General features: G+C 39.2%; 1 pseudogene; it reads right to left on the bottom strand.

Annotated features, from left to right (window-relative positions):
• Positions 1-4,433: 4,433 nt before the first annotated feature.
• LOC136397394 (RNA/RNP complex-1-interacting phosphatase-like) lies at positions 4,434-21,616 on the bottom strand (annotated as a pseudogene).
• Positions 21,617-22,335: the final 719 nt, after the last annotated feature.

Genomic DNA, 22,335 nt, shown 5'->3' with positions numbered 1-22,335 from the left:
AATTGGAAAATATGGAAAACATGTAATATTAACATAGAGATACATTTCAGAAAATCCAATATTCAACTAATAGAAGTTCCTGAAAAATAAATAGGATGAAGCAAAAAATTTTCTCAGATGCACATAAGGTGGCAGACTGAAAGGGCTAAGAATCTAGTATTACAAATAACAAAATATCAACACTAAGGCATATCATGACATCTGAGATAAAGATCCTAAAGCGTTCAGACAGAAAAAATGCATGTCACAGATAAAAGCTCTGAGATCAGAAGAGCACAGGGTTTCAAAAGCAATGATTGTAGCAAAGAATAATAAAAGTGTCTACTTATACTTTTATAGCCTATCAAATTATCAATGCAGTGAAAGAATAATAAACCCATTTCAGACATGCAGAAGTCTCAAAAAGCTTACAGCCCATTAATTCTGCTTGGGAAGCTACAGGAGGATATACTCCAGCAAACAAGAAATAAGCCAGGAAAGCAACAGCCATGGGGTCCAGGACACAGAGGAGGGCATAATAAATGACCATGGTGAAGGTGAGAAGAAATTCCAGGGCTAGAGCTATACCCCAGGTATAGAGAGGTGCACATCATGAGCTAAGTGGTGCCTTCCTAAAATTCATGCCGTAATCACACTAACCCCCAGGACCTCAGAATGTGACTGTATGTGGAGATAGGGTCTTTAAAGAGGAAGTTTAAATGAGGTTATAGGGTGGGCACTAATGTAATATGACTAGAGTCCTTATAAGACGGGGAAATCTGGACACAGACATAAAGGGAAGACCAGGTGGGGATAAAGGAGAAGAAGGCCATCTATAAACAAGAAGAGAGGTGTCAGAGGAAACCCACCCTGCCAACACCTTGATCTCAGACTTCTAGCCTCCACAACTGTGAGAAAAGAAGAGTATTCTTTAAAACTCCCAGTCTGTGGTATTTTGTTATGGCAGCACTACAAACTAATATAGAGCCCAAGCTGGAACAGGTCAGGAGGGTTCAAGGAAAGATTTATTTATTTATTTATTTATTTATTTATTTATTTATTTATTTATTTAATGAAAGAAAGGGAGGCAGAGAGGCAGACTCCCGCATGTGCCCTGACTGGGATCCACCCAGCAGGTGCTCTGCCCATCTGAGGCAACTGCTCTGCTGCTTGGAAACTGAGCTATTTTTATCACCTGAGGTGAGCCGATAAAGACATTCTTAGTACCTGGGGGCAATTTGCTCAAACCAGTTAAACTAAACCTGTGGGAAAGAAAGAGAGAGAGGGAGAAAGGGGATGGGTGGAGAAGCAGATGGTTGCTTCTGTGTGCCCTGACAGGAAATCAAACCTGAGACTTCCACACACTGGGCCAACTCTCTACTGCTGAGCCAACAGGCCAGGGCAGAAAAGCTCTCAAATGAAAAAGAATCTAATGTGTTTATCTTATCCACATTAAGAAAAATGTTACAGTCTGACCCGTGGTGACACAGTGGATAAATCATTGACCCTGAAATCTGAGGTCACAGGTTTAAAACCCCGAGGTTGCAGGCTCCATCAGTGTGAGGTACTGGCTTCAGCAGGGGAATTGTCCAAAAGATCAAGTCTGCCACCTTGATCCCAAAGGGCACTGGCATGAAAAGCACAAGGTTTCTGGCTCGAGCAGAGGGTCACTGGCTCGACCCCAGCCAAGGCGAGGCAAAAAATTCACTGCTAAAGTGAAAACAACTATGAATTGGTGCTTCTCACCCTCACTTCCTGTTCTCTCTCCTCCCTAAAAACAAAAGAGAGAGAAAGAGTGAAATGTTACAGTGGTGTAAAGAGATTTGGAGGATGAATGAATGATAAGCAAACAAATGAGGCAAGAATGGGGGGTGAGTGGTATAAAAAAGGAAATAATCATGGTATACTATGGCTCAGAGGTGAGTGGTATTTACCTAGTAAATAACTTTCCATTAGCAGGATTTAACCAAAAGGTGGAAATTAATTACTGCAAAACTGAGGTAACAGAAGCATGTATTGTGCGTAGATGATGAGAAAAGGCTAAATCCTAATCTTCCACAGTAAGAAGTCAATAGATAATATCATATTGAAAAATCAGGAAGTGGCAATATAAGCATAGTATTTAAGTAAGGAAGCAAATACTAGAAGATAATGCAAAAATACTTAGTGACTGCCTTTGGGGAGTGATAATCAGGTATGGCAGGGATGGTGGCAGGAGACATTTCTTTTTTTTAAGCAAGAGAGAGACAAAGACAGAGACAAAGAGAGACAGAGAGAGGACAGAGAGGGACAGACATACCAGAAGGGACAGAGATGAGAAGCATTAGCTTGTTGTTGCAGCACTTCAGTGGTTCACCAATTGCTTTCTCATAGGTGCCTTGACTGGGGGGACTCCAGCTGAGCCAGTGACCCCTAGCTCAAGCCAGCGAACTTGGGGCTCAAGCCTGTGACCACATGGTTATATTTATGATTCTACACTCAAGCCAGTGACCCTTCAGCTCAAGCTGGTGAGCCCGGGCTCAAGCCAGCAACCTTGGGGTTTTGAAGCTGGGTCTTCAGCTTCCAAGTTCGATGCTCTGTCCACTACACCGCCACCTGGTCAAGTGGGAGAGTATTCTTTTTCATGGTAATCTTGGTAGAACTATTTGAATGTTAAACTACTAAGTTACTTTTAATAAATATACATTCAAAAAGCTGAAATAGAACACTAAAGACCTTTTAAAAATGGAAGTTGCTGGTCCTTTTAGTAGAAAACATTCAATGGTATTTTGTGCATAGAAGACAGAAGTATAGTGTGTTGAAGAATAAAGGAGACACAAGATAGAAAATGAAGCCTAGTGTTTAACAGGCCATGCTGGTAAATGAAAAAGAAGAGGAACGAGACAGAGGGGACAATAGGGTAAAGAAAGATTTTCTGAGGGTTGCAGTGTTGATATGATAGCACTTCTACTGCCAATGTCCTCCTTAGAAACTGCTTACTGAAGAACTCCTTACAACTAATAGACTAGCTAGATTCCAATACCTGTCCCTGCTTGTTCTTTTTTGCCTCACCAGTTCTCTTGCTCCCATTTCTTTTCAAGTGAGCCAGCCTTTTAGCAACAACACTTGCATCTCTGTTAAATGTGGCAGGCAGAGAAAAACTTTATGAGCCATCACCTAGATCAGGGGTTGGGAAACTTTTTGGCTGAGAGAGCCATAAACGCCACATATTTTAAAATGTAATTCCATGACAGCCATACAACGATCCGTGTACGTTATGCATTATCCAATAAAAATATGGTGTTGTCCATAAGGACAGCTGTGATTGGCTCCAGCCACCCACAACCATGAACATGAGCGGTAGGAAATGAATGGATTGTAATACATGAGAATGTTTTATATTTTTAACATTATTATTTTTTTATTAAAGATTTGTCTGCGAGCCACATGCAGTCATCAAAAGAGCCACATCTGGCTCGTGAGCCATAGTTTCCTGACTCCTGACCTAGATGAAGAGTAGCAACTTGACTGAGCTAATTAGACACAGCCCAGGGAGTAGCTGAGTTACAGCATTTCCTTAAGGTCAAGTTCAACATGTTCATATAAAAAAGAGAATGGATAAAACAACTGTTACATGTAGTGTAAGACATTCTGATACAAATTTTCAAAATAAGAAGCTTTAGAAGATGAAGCCAAGTTGCTCAGACACTTTTGATGTCATGGTGGTGACATTTTCTGTAGCTAAGATTTCTGGCTTCCACTGCAACTAAAAATAATTAACGTCTCCCAAGAGATCCATGTGTGTTCTAGAAGTAGAGGAGCAGAAGAGATAACTCAGAAAGAGTCAAGGTGAAGGGACTACTCCACTGTGAGAGGGATGTGGAGAATGACCCCAGCAAGTTATTTTCAGCAGAGAATCAAAAACACAAGGAGCCATGCAAGTCTTCCCAGAAAACCCAGACTTTAGATGTCATCTTCTATTCTGTTCCTTAAGCAACCATTTTTTATTATATTCATTCATTTATAGACAGAGAGGACAGTGAGAGGAGAGAAAGAGAGAGAAGGGGGGAGGAGTAGCAGTAGGCAGCATCAACTCCCACATGTACTCTGACCAGGCAAGTCTGGTGTTTCATACTCATGACCTCAGCATTCCAGGTTGATGCTTTGTCCTCTGTGCCACCACAGGTAAGGCTCAACCTTTATAAAAGTTTTCAAGTTTTCTGAGTAGTTTTACACAGTTGATAACATTTACCCTGTTAGGTAAACGACCAGGATTCTGGTTTACTAGTCTCTTTCCCAATTACCAATCGATTCCTAAAAGTTTATCCACTCCTGTGTTTGATGGCAGACAATTCAGTGAGAGAAAGTTGATCAAATCCCAGAATAGAATGCCAAAGAAATAAATGTCTAATCACAAAAATACTGCAACTATTGAAAATAATGATTAGGTTCCAAAGAGATTGTCTCTTAGGTAGATTTTAATAGAAATCTTGAAGTTAGAGGTAAAAAAACAAAAAGACCCTTAATGATTGGATTAGTATACGGCATGGCAAAATAGAACATGACTAAAAATTTTTGTACACACATAATCATGTGACAAGCCCAGTCAAAAGAAATTCCTAGGAAAGATAGAATTTTTAAAAATTATGTACAAGGAATGTTCTCATTACCTTATCAGTTCCAAAATAACATCTTTTAAAAAAAATTAAGACTGGAACAACAGATCATTTTCTTTACTATTGCAAATACTGCAAATTTTTCAGAAAAGTATCAATATATTTTTTCATGATCATTAAACATTAGGGAGAAACAAACAGATTATAATCCTCATATGACCTGATCTTATAAAAAGTCATATCAGCTGTCTTCAGTTCTGCAGTCTGCAGACAGATTTCCAGGGTGGTAAGTGTCACTGGGTCCATTCGTAGTAGGTTGGATACGGCAGTCCACAGTAACTGCCAGGACTCCAGCTTGTGTTCTGGACTGCATGACTGGCATTTGGCTGCACATTCCAAGAGTACCTCCTTTGTGAATAGTCTTCTCCAGGGGGACCCGGAGGAGGGTTATGGCTTCACTGGTAAACGTCCTCATTCTTTGAAAATTTTCTTAAAAGAAAAAATAATAAACTATTAGTAGTTTTATAAAATATATTAGATTTGTAAAATAAGACATAGATACTCTGGTTCTACCGTTTTCTCCCTGTGTGCCCTTAGCAGATATATTGCTTAATCTTTGCATTTCTTAGTTCCTTATAAAATGGACCTAATAACACCTTCCCTCTTCATCAGTGTTCTGGAGGTAAATTTAGACAATGCAGTTAAATTACGTACCATAATGTCTCAGCACACAGTAGATTCCCAGGAGTCTTTCCACCTTTCACTACAGAGGGACATGCCTGCACTGTTCTCATCAGTAACTTTCTTTCCTGGTCTGGCAGGTTGACGTGCGGCAGAATAAGCTACTTATTTCTGAATAAATAATGCTACTATCACTTTATAAATATATACACATATAAATTAATTATAAAATATAGAAATTAAACCCATGGTATGTGCAACAAATTTGGAAAATTTAAATTTAAATGTGTTCAGAAGCAAGACTGGTAAATCTAATATAATCATACAAAAAAAATCTGAAATCTGAGAAAAGAAAATATACCCACCACTACTCCTATACCTCTCAATCTTACCTAATCTATTTTCCTTGGTTACTACAATATATCCTTTTTTTTATCTTTTCCCCCTAGCCTTTTTCATTTTTCTTTTTACTGTTAAATCATAACCAATTATTTTGACTTACCGTGAGTTATCACCTTTCATAGCTTTATAAAATGTCATAGTATGGACATAATTTGCATAGCTATTCTTCACTGTTAGAAATGTAAGCTACTTTTCAAGTGCTCATGGTACATTCTCTAGGATAGACCACATGTTAGGACACAAAATAAGCCTCAATAAATTTAAGAAGATTGCCTGACCAGGTGGTGGCGCAGTGGATGGAGCACCAGACTGGGATGCAGAGGACCCAGGTTTGAGATCCCGAGGTCGCCAGCTTGAGCACGGGCTCATCTGGTTCAAGCAAAAGCCCACCAGCTTGAACCCAAGATTGCTGGCTCCAGTGAGGGGTTACTCGGTCTGCTGAAGGCCCGCAGTCAAGGCACGTTTGAGAAGGCAATCAATGAGCAACTAAGGTGTTGCAACGCACAATGAAAACTAATGATTGATGCTTCTCATCTCTCTCCATTCCTGTCTGTCTGTCCATGTCTGTCCCTCTCCCTGACTCACTCTCTGTCTCTGTAAAAAATAAATAAATAAATAAAAATTTAAATTTAAGAAGATTGAAATTGTATCAAGCATCCTCTCTGATCACAATGGCATAAAACTAGAAATCAACTACAATAAAAAACTGAAAAATTTTCAAACATTTGGAGGCTAAATAGCATGTTATTAAATAACAAATGCGTTAACAACAAGATCAAGGAAGAAATAAAAAATTTCCTTGAAACAAATGAAAATGAACATACAACAACAATGCAAAATCTATGGGAAACAGCAAAAGCAGTCCTGAGAGGGAAGTTCATAGCATTATAGGCATATCTTAAGAAGCAAGAAAAAGCTCAAATAAACAACCCTGCATCTAAAAGAACTAAAAAAAGAACAACAAATAAAGCCCAAAGGAAGTTAAAGGAAGGAAATGATGAAGATCAGACCGGAAATAAATGACACAGAATCTAATAAAAATACAGAGGATCAATGACCCAAGAGCTGGTTCTTTGAAAAGGTAATCAAGAAATGGAAGTGGAGAGGTAACAACGGACACCAAAGATATACAAAGTATTGTAAGAAAATACTATAAAGATTTGGATGCCAAAATATGGGACAATCTAGGTTGGGGGGGGATTGATGCTTTTCATCTCTCTCCCTTCCTGTCTGTCCCTATCTGTCTGTCTCTGACTCTCACCCTAAAAAAGAAAAAAGATAAGAAAGAAATGTAAGTTACTACATGCTTTCTCACTATAACATCTCAGAACATATACGACTGTATCCAGAGCACCTAGTCAAGTGTCTGCTATGTAGTAGGGAGGTTTGAGAAATGTGCTGAATGATTACATGAATATAACTTTACTATATTTTAAAATATATATTTAGTCTCAATGTGGAATTACAAAGTAGGAGCATTTTTTATGGCTTTAAAATACTGTTTCAAAAAGACCATACCAATTTTCAGTGCCATTGTCAACATAAGCAGCATTTAAAAAAAAAAAAAAAAAAGTTTACATCTTCTCAAAATGATGACATCTATTTGAACGGTGAGATAACATATTATTTTACTTCACATGATAGTCAAAAACAATCTCTACAAGGTAGGTATTATTAAAATTTCCATCTGACTGATGAGAAAAGAGAAATTTAGAAATCTTACCCCAGATCACACAGGGAGTGACGGCAGGAATGCTGTGCATATCCAGGTCCAGCCTGCCAACCACTATGCTGACTGCTCTATCAAAACCTTGCTAAATTAACAGGCAAAGAACAGAACCTTGCTATTTTAACTGTACTGAGACTTTTTTCTATTTCCCAAGGGGAAATATTTTTCTGATTTAACTGTTTGAATCCCTTCCAAGTTTCTGAACTGGAATTTTTACTACTTTCCCTGTAAGTTATATTTACTCTTTAAATCAAACTTCTTTATGCTGAAAACTATACCACTATTACCATAGCCAAAGAAAGCAAGAATCTCTCTGGTAGTGACATCAAATTGTTGGCTTAACCTGAGTTTAGAAGCAATAACAATTTTTTAATTCTCCTTCCCAACTGCTTCTGAAAAGTCATATATTTCCCATCCCACACTTGATTTTCCAGCCAGAAATGCAAAATACGAAGAAACACTATCTTCTGGTTAACAATGATTAGCAAGAAAATGTCAGTTCCTAACCATTATCACAATGTGTTTGCACTAATTTTTAATGCTATTGACTTCTATTTCACTTCTAGAAACAGGGAAAGCAGAGATACCTTACTGACTGCTGCAGACCTTGGGTCTGAGTGTGGAAATGCCAAGACGGTGTTGGGTAACCTTGGCTCTGACACATGCTATTCCTAGGTCCTCGGTGTACAGCCTATTAGCAGTGCGGACTGGTTCCATCAAATACTTTGAGTTTTCAAAACCACTTGATCTGGAAGCCCTGGAATCTCGATCCCTCAAAGAGAATGGTTTTACACACAATATTAACTGGTTTCCAAAGTCAGTAGCCAATCTAGTATATATATATTTTGGCCCATAAAAATAACAATCCCATCCTCTCCTCATTCCTATCTGTTTAGGTTTCCCTGAGCAAGTAAACAAGCCACAAAAAGAATAGGCATGTGCAACTTAAATGACATAAAAACGGATCTCCCTAACCAAAAACCTCACACAAAAAATGCAACTTACTTTCTGAAGGGACCATTTCGAAGATCTTCAATGTAGTTCTGTCTTTCTATGCAATGACCCCGGCATCTATTGAATACTGAGGAGTGGAAGAACTGTTAGACATAACTACAAAAAGCACTTCTCTCCCAGAGAAAGCAGATCAGAGCTGAAATCCACTCTCTATCTATTAAGGCTGTTCTAGATCAATTATTTCAGATACATCCTGACATAATGTTTTGCCTAAAGATAATTTCATGTCAGAAGAAATAAATTACAAACTTTTCTTTTCTTCCAGAAATTGAGAATTTCATCTACATTTCTACCTCAACTTCTACAAAAAGGAAAGAACATCTATAACCCTCATACTTACATTCAATTGCAACATCTGGCCTCATGCCTTCTACATCAATCAAATATCTAACAAAACAACATAATTGGAGTCATTTATATACTTAAAAAAGCAACTTTTTCAGAAAATGTCTAATTTCACTTACCAATATAGTATAAAAATCTTAAGAAAATATTAGCACATCTAATCCAATAATTAAAGATAATTAAGAATGATATACCATGATCACAAAAAGGCTTTGTTCCAAGGATGAAACAAACTTTAAAATCTATTAATAAAATTTCTTACATTAATGTAACAATTTAATAAATAAAAGAGAAGAAAATACCAAACAGAATTTGCAGATGTTAGAAATGTACTTGATAAAATCCAAGTAATTTTTAAAATCAAAATATGAGCATATTTACCAGGAAATGAACATATAGCAAAAGAGAAATTAAGGAAAATATTAATAGCATTCATAAAAATATTATTTAACCAAGTGATGGGTCAGAAGATTACGAGTCACCATTACTTCATTTTTCCTTACATTCATTTTCAACCCACCACAAATCTTAACAATAACATCACTTAAATAGCTCTAGAATGTCCAGATCTTTCTCCCAAAATGAACACCACACCCAGGACCAAACCACCATTAAGTTCAATGTCCACAAGAGCCTCCTAACTTGTCTACGTGCTTTCTCCCTGTGCCTCTGAGGTGTATTCTCCACATAGTACAAAATAGATAGGTTGAGAATGCAAATGATCATGTTCTACACTAACCCTCAATGAAAAAAGATCAATGATTTTCTATTACTCTTAAGATAAATTAAAAAACCTTAAGTATAAGCCTGCATGATCTAGATCCTACCCATATTTCCAGTTCTATTTCAATGCCATACTTCCACCATGACCTAGCCTTCCTGGCCAGTCCCCGTTATAGGGTCTTACTTTTCCTTATACCCATAATTCTCTCCCCAATGCCCCTGTCTTCTTAATATCTACTATTCCTTCAGATAGCAAATCAAACCTCCCCACAAAAAGCTTCTCTAATCTTCACAGAGAGGTCAAATCTTCCCCATTAATATGCATCTTCATACCATGTCCCCCTCCACCTTGGCACTTGTCAAAGTTTAATTCTATATGCATTTCTGTGATTCGTGAATAGCTATTCTCTCTCTAGACTGTTAGATTCCTAAAGGGCCGGTCAAGTGTATTTGCTCACAAACTCACAAGTCTTTTGGCTAGCACCCTGCACTGTGCTTACAACAACAAATTCTCAATAAATATTTTCTGAATAAACAAACACAAATCAGTATACTGTAGCAACAACCAGCAAAAAATAATATGAACATCAGTGTTTTTCATTAAGAAATTCCCTCTTGCCTGACCAGGTAGTGGCAGCACATGTGCTGGAAGAATGGCCTGGGATGCTGAGGATCAAAGTTCAAAACTCCAAGGTCGCTGGCTTAAGCGCGGGCTCATCCAGCTTGAGTGCAGGATCACCAGCTTGATCAAGGCTGGCTTGAGTATAAAATCACAGACATGAATCCATGGTCACTGGCTTGAGCAAGGGGTCACTAGCTGACTGTAGCCCCCTGGTCAAGGCAGATATGAGAAAGCCATCAATAACAACTAAGGTGCCACAACTATAAGTTGATGCTTCTCATCTCTTTCCCTTCCTGTCTGTCCTTGACTGTGTCTCTCTCTCTCACCAAAATAAAAAAAAAAAAAATTCTGTCTCAGTGAAAAATTAGCTGAGGCGTATATAGTTGAAAATGTTCATAGAATAATGTTCATTAATTTAATGGGTTTTTTTTTGTATTTTTCTGAAGCTAGAAACTGGGAGAGACAGACTCTGCATGTGCCTGACCGGGATCCACCTGGCACGCCCACCAGGGGGCGACGCTCTGCCCACCTGGGGGCGATGCTCTGCCCCTCCGGGGCGTTGCTCTGTCGTGACCAGAGCCACTCTAGCGCCTGGGGCAGAGGCCAAGGAGCCATCCCCAGCGCCCAGGCCATCTTTGCTCCAATGGAGCCTCCCTGCGGGAGGAGAAGAGAGAGACAGAGAGGAAGGAGAAGGGGAGGGGTGGAGAAGCAGATGGTCGCTTCTCCTGTGTGCCCTGGCCGGGAATCGAACCCGGGACCCTTTGCACGCCAGGCCGATGCTCTACCACTGAGCCAACGGGCCAGGGCCTAATTTAATGTTTTATAATATCAAAATCTTCTGATTTTATCTTCATCAGTAAACAAAGGAATAATGCAGCCTTTTAAATATGCACTAATATATATGCATTTTTAAAGTCTGAAAAAATTATGCTCTAATTTACTACTGTCATAATCTCTGGGTGGTGGGCAATATTGCTTTCTACTCCATACATTTCTATAATGATTGCACTTTTTGCAACTAATTGATATCAGTAATTAAACAAAACTTAGATGTGATCTGCCTGTAGTGGTTACAACTCACCTGCACATGACGTAGCCAGTCCTGATTAATCCATAGGTGCAGTGGACACCAATAAGTCTGTCTATTAAACAGAGAATGTAGAATTAAATAATTGAAGCACATACCCTAGAAAAAGTTATAGAATTTTCAGAGTAACATTTACGAGTTACCAAAACACAACTGCAATGTAAAAATAAATAAGTCTGAAGAGAACAGTGTTTTCTTAGGAACATACTATAAAGAATCATCTAATAGAAAATCAAAATTCATTGTCTCTGGGAAATTTTGCATAGTCTTCAATTAGATGCAATAGTGGAACTTACAAAAGGCCTGCTCAGGTACTTACATTAAAATAAAACTCTACTTTCCAAAAGCAAAAATAAATAAATAAATAAATAAAACTCTACTAATAAAAACTCATTTGTCTCATCAGTAACTGATGGTATCTAGAAAAAGGGAATTAAAAAAACAACAACAAACTGTAAGAAGAATGAAATTGAAATTCTCTCTCCCTTCCTGTCTGTTCCTGTCTTTCTCAGTAAAAAAAATAAATAAATAAAAAGACAGTTTCTGTAGTATTGCTGAGTTCCCAAGACACCTCCATAACTTCCCTCATTTTCTGCCCATCACTTGCCATGGCTTCATGATCCCTGTGAGGTACGCCCTCCCATAAACAGCCCTGGTGGTAGTTTACAATGAAAAAGCAAGACTTGGAGACATAAGTGCAGGCTACGCAGCAGGCAAACTGAACAAACACAAGAATCACTTCTAAGGCTTTTAACCACTATGCCATAGGATTTATTAGCCCATCATTTTTTTTTTTGTATTTTTCTGAAGTTGGAAACAGGGAGGCAGTAAGATAGACTCCCGCATGTGCCTGACTGGAATCCACCCAGCATGCCCACCAAGGGGCGATGCTTTGCCCATCTGCAACATTGCTCTGTTGCAACCAGGGCCATTCTATTGCCTGAGGCAGAGGCCATGGAGCCATCCTCAGTGCCCGGGCCAACTTTGCTCCAATGGAGCCTTAGCTGCAGGATGGAAAGAGAGAGAGAGAGGAAGGAGAGGGGGAGGGGTGGAAAAGCAGATGGGCACTTCTCTTGTGTGCCCTGGCTGGGAATCGAACCCGGGACTCCCGCACGCCAGTCCGATGCTCTAGCACTGAGCAAACCGGCCAGGGCAGCCCATTATTTTTTTAAATTATGTGAGAAATTACAAACAATAGCGAGAGACTGATTTCTGCAGAATATGTTCCTGTGAGTAGGTGCTGTCTGGTAGAAAGATACTCAGCATCTCCGGTCTGGATTACTACTTCCCACTGTAATCTCTTCTGATTCATGATCCTCCATATGGAAGATGTCATCTTTCTAAGATAGACACCTGAATGGGTTTTTCCCTTGTTAAAAGAATAAAACCCAAATGCAAAGCATAGCATTTAGACTCTTAATAAACAGATATCAATCTGCCTTTCCAACTAAACTGGAAGTCCACAATGATTTGAACTATGAATTACAAGGACCTACATGAGCCACCTCCCTCCTGGCCCTTGCCATCATCTCTGATCCCATTTTGTATTTCTCTGATCTCACTCACTCTCCCCATTCCAATGACACTGGCCTACTTGCTATTCCTCAAACATGCCAAGGGAGAGTCGAAGCCTCAGGACTTTGCACTCCCCTATTCCCTCTGCTTTAGAACACTACCTACCCTTTCTTCGCCCAGATATCCAATGGCTTGGTTCCTTCCTTCCATTAAGGTGCTGCTAAATGATATCTTAATAGATCAATTCCTGGTCATCTGCCACATTGTCTCACCTCTTTATTCTCCAGAACTCTTAACACCATCTGACATTCCACACATTCACTCGTTTATTTGTCTCTCTGTCACTGGGCCACTATGATATGAAATATAGAAGGACAAGAAGAACTTTTTTCTGTTCCTATCTCCTAGAACAGTGATGTCACCTTTGAGGGCGTTATATAAACATTTGTTGAAAAGGGAATACATGAATTCTGTGCCCTTTCACACTCACCCTCTCGGTGCACCAGAGACTGACCCTCCACGACACAAAGCTCAAGCCCTGTGCTTTGTACCTGTTCCCAATACCTGAGCTGTCCTTTCCTCAATTTGGTCAAATCCTGTTCTCCTGCAAGCGCAGCCCAAACACTGACTTCCTCCGTAAGGCCTTCCTCAATCTCTCCTCTAAATTCTCCAGTGCACTTAATTTATTCTTTTATTATAATTAACTCACTGACTCATAGTTACTGCTTATTTATGTTCCTAGATAAATGTCCATTTCTAATGAACAAAGACTGTTATTCACCTCTAAATACACATACCCTAATAATAGGCCCCAAAAGCTCTCAAGTGTTTATTCAATTTATTATCTTATTCTATAGGCCGAGTTCTAGGGAGTGGATTGTGGATAGGTTGTCCTATTCTACGTGAGCCATGCACCTGTGGGAAGGACTTACAGCACAGGTAGCAAGTGCAGTCATAAGAGGTGTTTACAACCTCCCTTACTTGTACCAAAGTACACAGAGAAAACATTTTAAGTATAAAACATAAAATGACAGTGCAACATCACTAATCCACTCCGTTTCCGTTCTGCTATTGAGCGATCTGTTTCACTCTGATCCTTTGTCTTCTGTTTTCCCTCGTTTTATACACTCTAAAACACTAAGATTCTAAACTTTCCTTCACACACTCACCTCACCTCTTAAGCAATAAATAAAAAAAGCCCAAAAACTTATTTTAGCTTCTTATATATTTCCTATCCAAGTATTTAAAAAAAAAAGATGAGCCAGTTCTGTTCGTGTTTCTCACTGAACTCTCCTTTCCAAACAAAATTGTTTATTTGTAGCAATAACAAAATAAACACTTTATTACCACCGACCTGCTATGTCCGCATCATCAGATACAACAAGCCTAATAAGAAAATATTATAAAATCCACAGTCCGCACTAAAAATGCATGCCAAAGTGCAGGGTAAGAAAGATAACCAACTCACCATTATCTTCATTTTCGCTTCACGAAGCCCTTAACAGCACATATGAATTTTAGAAATAGTGTCATCATCAGGCACCTGATGACTAACTGTATAAATGTTTAAGTAAGGAACAGTTTTCTGGAATTTCTATGAAGCAAAGTCATAAATAATGTATATTATTAATTTGCAGAAAAAAGAATTAAAAATTAATTAAATTAGCCAGAATATAAACCAAGAGAATATAAGAAATTTCATGTCAGTAATTCTGATAAAAGATCCACTTTTCCCAAAGCTGCTTCAACCAGGAAGTGTCACTTAATTTCTATTAAATTGACAGAATGGATACTAAATAGATATACAAAGCTGAAAGCAAAATTCATGTGAATGAATGCACATGTGACTAAAAACTGTATAAATAATTCTACTTAATATTTTACATTTCAAGGTCCATAAGGCAGCTGTGTTATAAGTATAATACAGTCAGAAGAATTAGGGTTTCCATTGTGAGACACAGCAAACTTCAGGCACTGGTGAGAACTGCTATTCTTTCAGAAAGAGGCATCCAGTTATGTCTCCATGGAAGAACACATTATCACCTACAAAACTGTCCTGCAAAAAGGAAAACAATCAAGACTGATTCTAATCAAGCCTAGAGGATGAACTTCCAATGTACAATAAAAGGACTGAAAATAGGTTACAACACGTGGGGATGCAATCATCAAAATCATATGCACAGCCTGACCTGTGGTGGCGTAGTGGATAAAGCGTCGACCTGGAAACACTGAGGTCGCCGGTTCAAAACCCTGGGCTTGCCTGGTCAAGGCACATATGGGAGTTGATGCTTCCTGCTCCTCCCTTCTCTCTCTCTCTCTCTCTCTCATTCTCTCTCTCTCTCTCTCTCTTTCTCTCTCTCTCTCTCTCTTTCTCTCTCTCTCCTGTCTAAAATGAATAAATAAAGTCTAAAAAAATAAAAAAATAAAAAAAAATCATATGCACAAATTACCTTATTTCTTCAAAAAATAAAACTGACGAAGAGAAATTAGAGATTCATGGAGGGAAAACCTATAGATTAAATAAGACTTCAGAGACATGACAACCAAATGCAAAGTGTGGACCTTATTTGGATCTAATTTAAACTCTTAAAAACAATTTTAAATAAAATTTAAAGACAACTGCAAATTTGCATGCTGATAGAATATTTAATATTAAAGAATGATAAAAAGAAATAAAGTTCTATGTTTTAAGAATACACCCTAAAAACAAACAGGTAAAATGATATAACTGATATCTGGGATCCATTTCAAAATAATATGGGATGGGTGACACAGGGAGAAGTACAGTGCATAGACGAAACAAGGAATCAGCTGGTAACTATTAAAGCTGGATGAGTTTATGGCTGTTCAACAAAACCCAGACTATTATGTCCACTATATTTTTATCTGAGTGTGAATACGGTAAATTTAATACTGTTAATTAATTGAATTTATTGGGATGACATTGCTACACAAACCACACAGGTTCCAAGTGAAACCTCAGTAAAACTCCACTTTCCTCTGCCCAAGCAGTCTCTTTCAGTCCCCTTCGCCCCCGCCCTTTGCCCAACTCCTTAAGCCCACACCACCTTCCTCTGGCTAACACCCACTGTTGTCACATGGATATAGGTTTTTTGGATAATTCCTTCACTTTCTTCTATTTCTATGCATGTTTAAAACTTAGGATGATTGTTTAAAAACAAGAAGACACTGTGGAAAACAGTCTAGCAGTTTCTCAAAGGTTAAACATAGCACTATCATATGGTCTAACAACTCCACTCCTACCTGTACATCTAAAAGAACTGAAAGCAGGGATCTGAACAAAGATTTCTACACCCATGTTCATAGCAGATGCTTCAGAACAGCCAGAGGTGGAAACAATCCAGTGTCCATCAATAGATAAATAAGCAAAATGCGGTATATACACACAGATTATTCAGCCAGAAAAAAGGAATGTCATTTTGTTACATGCTGTGACATGGATGAACCTTGAAAACATTGTTTGGTGAAATAATCCAAACACAGAACAAACGTATGAATACCTACGAAAAATTTTTGATTACAGACAGTGCAGATGGTTACCCACATTGTGAATGTATTTAATGCTACTGAATTGTATACCCTTGTGAATGATTAAAATGATAGTTATTTTTATGTATATTTCACAATAAAAAAAAGAGGAATAACTGAGTTCAAGTTTTAATTCTTCTTTTTCTGAGCCTGTTTCATGATCTGTAAGATGCGTAATTGTAATCATTTGTCCTCTGAGCTTACAGTAAGCACTCCACAGGAGACATCACTAGTGCTACTACTTCATCAGCTAAGGGCGCTGTGTCCATTCACTAAGGTAAGGTAAGTACTTTTTAAGTGGCAAACTGCTACACAAGCATGAACACAGGGGAGGTGTTATTGTTTTCCAGGGCCATGGAGCTGGTCAGGAGGATAATTCCCTCCCACTGATATGCCACACGGGCCAACAGAATACATGGGTTTCTGTGTCGCATCAAAAGATGGTAGGAAAAGAAAGCATACACCTCTGAGAACAACTTGTGACTGTGATGCTTACACACATGCTCAGGAAGCTGCTTAAAACAAATGCTAAACACATAATGAGCATTCCCTTCCTTTCTTTTAGGCAACTACTACTCTAAGAGCTGATCTCCTTTTTCAAAATACAGAACATGGAAGCTTATAGACTTTCTTGAGCACATACAGACCTTTTGCCAATATTGTACTTTAATCTCATTTTGAGACAGCAATTAAGAATGTTTAATTAAAGAAACCACATGGTTCCTCTTTCAGTTGTCACACAGGACAGAAGGCCTGGATTCACCTTAGCATAAGGTATTAATTAATTACTATGAATTATTATAGTACCAGAAAGAAGGTTTTTTTCAATTAAATTTTCATTTACCTCTGGTTTGTAATAGTGGTGTGTATATGTTAAATCAATAATCAGTCCAAGCTCTTCATTCTGTTTGTAGATTCTGTTAAAAAGTTCCAAGGGGGAAAAGCATTCTTTTGGAGCAAATTTCCCATCAGAACTCTGTCAGAAAGAATAAAATATGAAACCACAATACTGTGCACAAAATCTTGTATTACGTAATTCATTTAGTCAAGCCCTGTGATGCTGACATAGAATAAGTTTCAAAGGAAAGTTTTCACTTTCCTGGAACTTACAAGCTATATTATAATCATTTCATCCAGAGACTAAAGCAAAGAAAATAAGCTCCTGTTATATTTAGTTCTGTGTTTGTTTCATGTTGGTCTCCCAATGAGACTATAAACTCCCAGAAGGCAGGGACCTCCAACTGAAGTGCCTATAAACAGGCACACATAAATACTGATTAAATATGTGTGTACACACACACACACACACACACACACACACACACACACACACGAAGAATGGCTTTTATTGCTAAATGTTCTTTAGGTATTTGGCATATTTGTGTACTCTGTTATTTCGACTTTATTAGTTATTTCAGAGCCAACATACATATTTTTTAATGAATACAGTCGTTTTTAGAGCACTTTTAGGTTCACAATAAAATTGAACAGAAAGTACACAGTTCTCACACATACCTTCTTTCATTCACCTCACAGCCGCCCAAACACAGACATTCCATACCAGTGTGGTACATCTCTTAGAATCAATGAACCAACTATGACACATCATTGTCAATTAAAGTTCATAGTTTATGTTGAGCCACTCTTTTTATGGTAATTCTATGGGATTGACCTATTTCTACTGACCTGTACTTACCCTTACAGCATCCTACAGAATAGTTTCACTACCTTCAAATCTCCTGTACTCCAGCAACACTTCCTTTTCTGTGGGTGTGACAGAGAAAGTGAGACAGGCAGAAGGACTGATAGAGACAGACAGACAGGAAGGGAGAGAGATGAAAAACATCAATTCTTCGTTACAGCTTCTTAGTCTCCTTAGTTGTTCATTGATTGATTTCTCTTATGTGCCTTTGACCATGGGGCTGCAGCAGAGCAAGTGACTTCTTGCTTAAAACTTGGCTTCAATCCGGTGATCTTTGGGCTCAGCCAGCAACCTTGGGGTCATGCCTATGTTCCCATCCTCAAACCAGCAACCACACGCTCAGGCCAAATGAGTCTGCACTCAAGCAGGGGGGTGGGGGTCTCGAACCTGGATCCCACGCATCCCAGTCTGATGCTCTATCCACTGACCACCAACTGTTCAGGCTCCAGCAATACTTTCAATCAGGCCTAATTCCTACTATGGCTCCATGACATCCTTCCAATATTATTATTATTTTTCAAAATTTTCCTGGCTATTTAAGTTTGTTTTCGTATATGAATTAGTATTAGATTTTTAAAATGATTTTAATTTTAAGAATTAAGTGAGGAAGATTTAATAAGTTTATGATGTCGAGTCTTCCAAAGAATATTGCAAAAGCTTTAAAGAATAAATTAATTACTACAGGGCATAAAATCTCCCTAGTAGGTTTCTTAAAGATTTGGAGCTGATGGATCAATGGTCATCCCCAGCTACGTGAACAATAACTAATTTTTGATAACTAAGTTCCAGGTCTTTAGAAAAGCCTTCCTTAATAAACCCTGTTATTATTTCTCCCTTTTCAATTCCGAGAGTTTTTATCACGGCATTTTTTTGACACTTACCATATTCTAGTTTCTATGTCAGTGTGCTTAAGAAGGGACTGTCAAGTAGTGAGGTGACTCCTTCATTGACTTCCACAAAACACACAGGAACAAATATCACATCTCACTTCCACACAGGGATAATCCGTCTCCCTAATTCTGCAGGAACAGGTACTACACTGGGAGTGGATATACAGCTCTGTGGTGTCTAATGGGTCTTAAACTATCCCAACACTGAATAAAATCACTTAAGTATCAGAGCTAGAACAGGCTGTTTATAATGACATCATCATACAGGAAAGATCTGTGGCTTTGTGGAGGAAAGCAAACTAAAGAGTCTTCCTGTTTTCTCTCTTGCTGATATACTTTCAGGCAAGGGGCTGAACAGAGGCCTTTGTAAAATCTTAGGAATCCACTTCTAGAGGCCATGAGTAGGGACTCAAAGAGTTAGAAAAACTGCACAGACAAAAGAAAAATAATAGGAGAAAACTCACAGGAACTGCAAATGTGGCTGGAAGTCCATTCATTCATTCATTCATTCATTCAACAAAGGTTTGTTAAATAGTTATTATATGTCAAACACCTTGCTTGATGTTGGTGGATGTAAGAAATGTATATTTTTATGTGTGTGACAGAGACAGAGAGAGGGACAGATAGGGACAAAAAGACCATGCTAGGGAGAGAAATGGAAGCATCAATTCTTCATTGCAGCACCTTTCTTGTCCAGCACCTTAGTTGTCCATTGATTGCTTTCTCATATGTGCCTAGACAGGGGGCTCCAGCTGATCCAGTGACCCCTTGCTCAAGCCAGAGACCTTTGGCTCAAGCTGGTGAGCCCTGCTCAAACAAGATGAGCTTGTGCTCAAGCTGGCGACCTTGGGGTTTCAAACCTGGGTCTTCCACGGCCAGTCCGATGTTCCATCCACTGTGTCACCGTCTGGTCAGGCAATACATTTTGTTAACAAAATTGTTAGCCTGTCTCTCTGCACAGACTACAGACTCCTTAAACCCCTCTTCTCTTTGCATTTTGCTACTCCACTTCTTCAACCTGCCTAGAAACCTGTGCTGCCCTTCTTCCTGTTTCCCCACCTTGAAAACAGACACCAGGCAACAAAACAGTGCAAAGGCCTCAACAAATAAGGCAGACCTCCTGAATTCCGGGAAGAATCAACACGGTAGTGAACATGAAGGTGCCTTTTAATACATACCTGTGGACTGAAATAGCTTAAATTCAATTCTTCCACTCTGCTATTGATTTTTAGTCCTCTTACAACTCATACCCCAAACCGATCAGTAGGAATATTCAAGTTCATAATTAACAAGAAAACCTGATATAAAAGGGATTGTGAACTTCCCTTAAAATGCAAGAAGTCACAGTGAACATTAGTATTTGAGCTGACTTCTGTCAGATGAGTCAGAATTAACTAAGGTTAATCCAGTCTATCTGAATCATAGCAAGGGTGAGCAAAAGTAGCACAAGTTGGGGCTGGCAAAGCCGACTGGACTCTAGACAGCACAGTTTTGAAGGCCCTGGTAAAGAGTTTGTTTTCATTCTTCAAGCAATGTTTTCCAGTGACGTTTATGAGCAATGTTCCAATTTCCCATTAAATCATTTCTTACGTGAAGAATAAATTAGAAGGAAACAAGAGTAGACAGATATGCGTACACTTCTTAGGACTTAACATCAATGGATCCTGCAAGTTCAGTTTTAGGATTATGAAGAAGAACAGCTGAAAGGCTCAAAATGGTTTCAGGAGAGAAAATGAAGAAAACTCAATGAGGTATCAGGTGGAGAAAAGCAAGCCTCAAGGAATAAAGCAGCGTTCTCTGCACATATGAGTTGTCTCAACACTAATCATTTGAACCCACAAAAGATCTCTCAAAATGAGGCCCGTCACGATGAACAGTACGCCCTCTGTGATCCTCTGTGATTCCCGTAGACTAGTGGTCTTCAACCCCCGGGCCATGGACTGGTACCGGTCCGTGCGCCATTTGATACCAGTGCGCAGAGAAAGAATAAATAACTTACGTTATTTCAATTTTATTTATATTTAAGTCTGAATGATGTTTTATTTTTTAAAAATGACCAGATTCCTTCTGTTACATCCGTCTAAGACTCACTCTTGATGCTTGTCTCGGTCACATGATACATTTATCTGTCGCACGCAAAAGGCCAGTCAGTGAAAATATTTTCTGACATTAAACCGGTCTGTGGCCAGAAAAGGTTGGGGACTGCTGCCTTAGACAATACCAACCAACATTTTCATTTAAAATTTCAGCTATACAGGTCAGTTTTTTCACTCAAACTTCATACTCAATAACGACATTTTATGCGTCAATATAACACAGCTTTCGGCATTAGAGGGGGCTCTGTTTTTGGGTAATAAGAGGTGTCCTCAACACTGGCAGACCCACGTTTGAAAAAGCAGCCTCTCCCCATTGTATCTGAGGGGCAACGGCCAGAGCCCCGCTCTTGAAAGCGTGGGAGGCTTCAGAAAGCGCCCTGGGCAAGGCAGCACCTCCCAGGGACCTCCGGGATCAAGGACTGTGCAAGGCCAGCACAGCGACAGGCAGCGGTCACAGAAGGGGAAGCCTAGGCCCAGGAGATAGAGCTGGAGGGGCCATGCCCAGGGGCCAAAGATTTTAACTTTCAGGGTATGTAGGTTCCGCCCTTCTTCATGGCAAGAACTGTCTAGAGAAGACTTGTCCCTTGCTCCAGCCTTGCAGAATCCACGCCGTTGGCTCATGTGGGCCCCGAGAATCCACCCATCCAATGCCAACAGTGCCCAAGACTCTAGTCTAGCAACCCCCATGCCCAAACCTGAGCCCACCCCATGCTCCTACACACAAACCCACCTAGCATAGCACTGGCTCCTTCTAATGCGCAGGCACCACCACCCAGACAGGGCTCACTAGGGGCAGGTAGCACAGGTAGATGAGTTCCTTTAAGCAACCTTCAGATATCCCAGACCATAGCATGCGGAATGGAAAGTTAAGTCCCACGCCCCAGTTTTTGTGTGATCCTTCCAGATATTTTCCAAGTGCTTACATTCACATTCATTGTATAGTGCATATAAATATTTATTTGTAAAACTACGGATATTCTCTCTTTTATATAAAACCCCATACTGCACATAGTCTAGTATGTGCCTCAGACCAGCACAGCTTATAATTCTGAGTATTAAGGGAGAATGGTGCAGAATTTAAAAAATTGACTTATTGAGAAAAAAGGATGGGATCGGGAGGCCTCATCAATGCTGATGGCAATATACGAGTGCCCCATAGCCCCGGTTTGCTTTATTAGATAGCCTATGCAAATAAGGAAGTCTTTGATACAAAGTTACACATCTGAGGCAAAACCAGAAACTCTCCCAAGGCATAAACAGGAATCCTCCTACCACCCATAAGCGAAATCAACCAACATTAGAACAAAGAGAGAAATGGCATGTAAATAGCTTCCAGCAACTTAACAAAGCAAGTGAAGTGGGTGCAAATACTCAGCATCAGAGCCAATATGGAGGTGGAGGGGGGA

Source organism: Saccopteryx leptura, chromosome 3 (assembly GCF_036850995.1).
Source record: "Saccopteryx leptura isolate mSacLep1 chromosome 3, mSacLep1_pri_phased_curated, whole genome shotgun sequence".
Classification (NCBI taxonomy): Eukaryota; Metazoa; Chordata; class Mammalia; order Chiroptera; family Emballonuridae; genus Saccopteryx; species Saccopteryx leptura.
The sequence above is the reverse complement of the archived record's forward strand: the minus strand, read 5'-3'. Positions and strand labels throughout refer to the sequence as shown.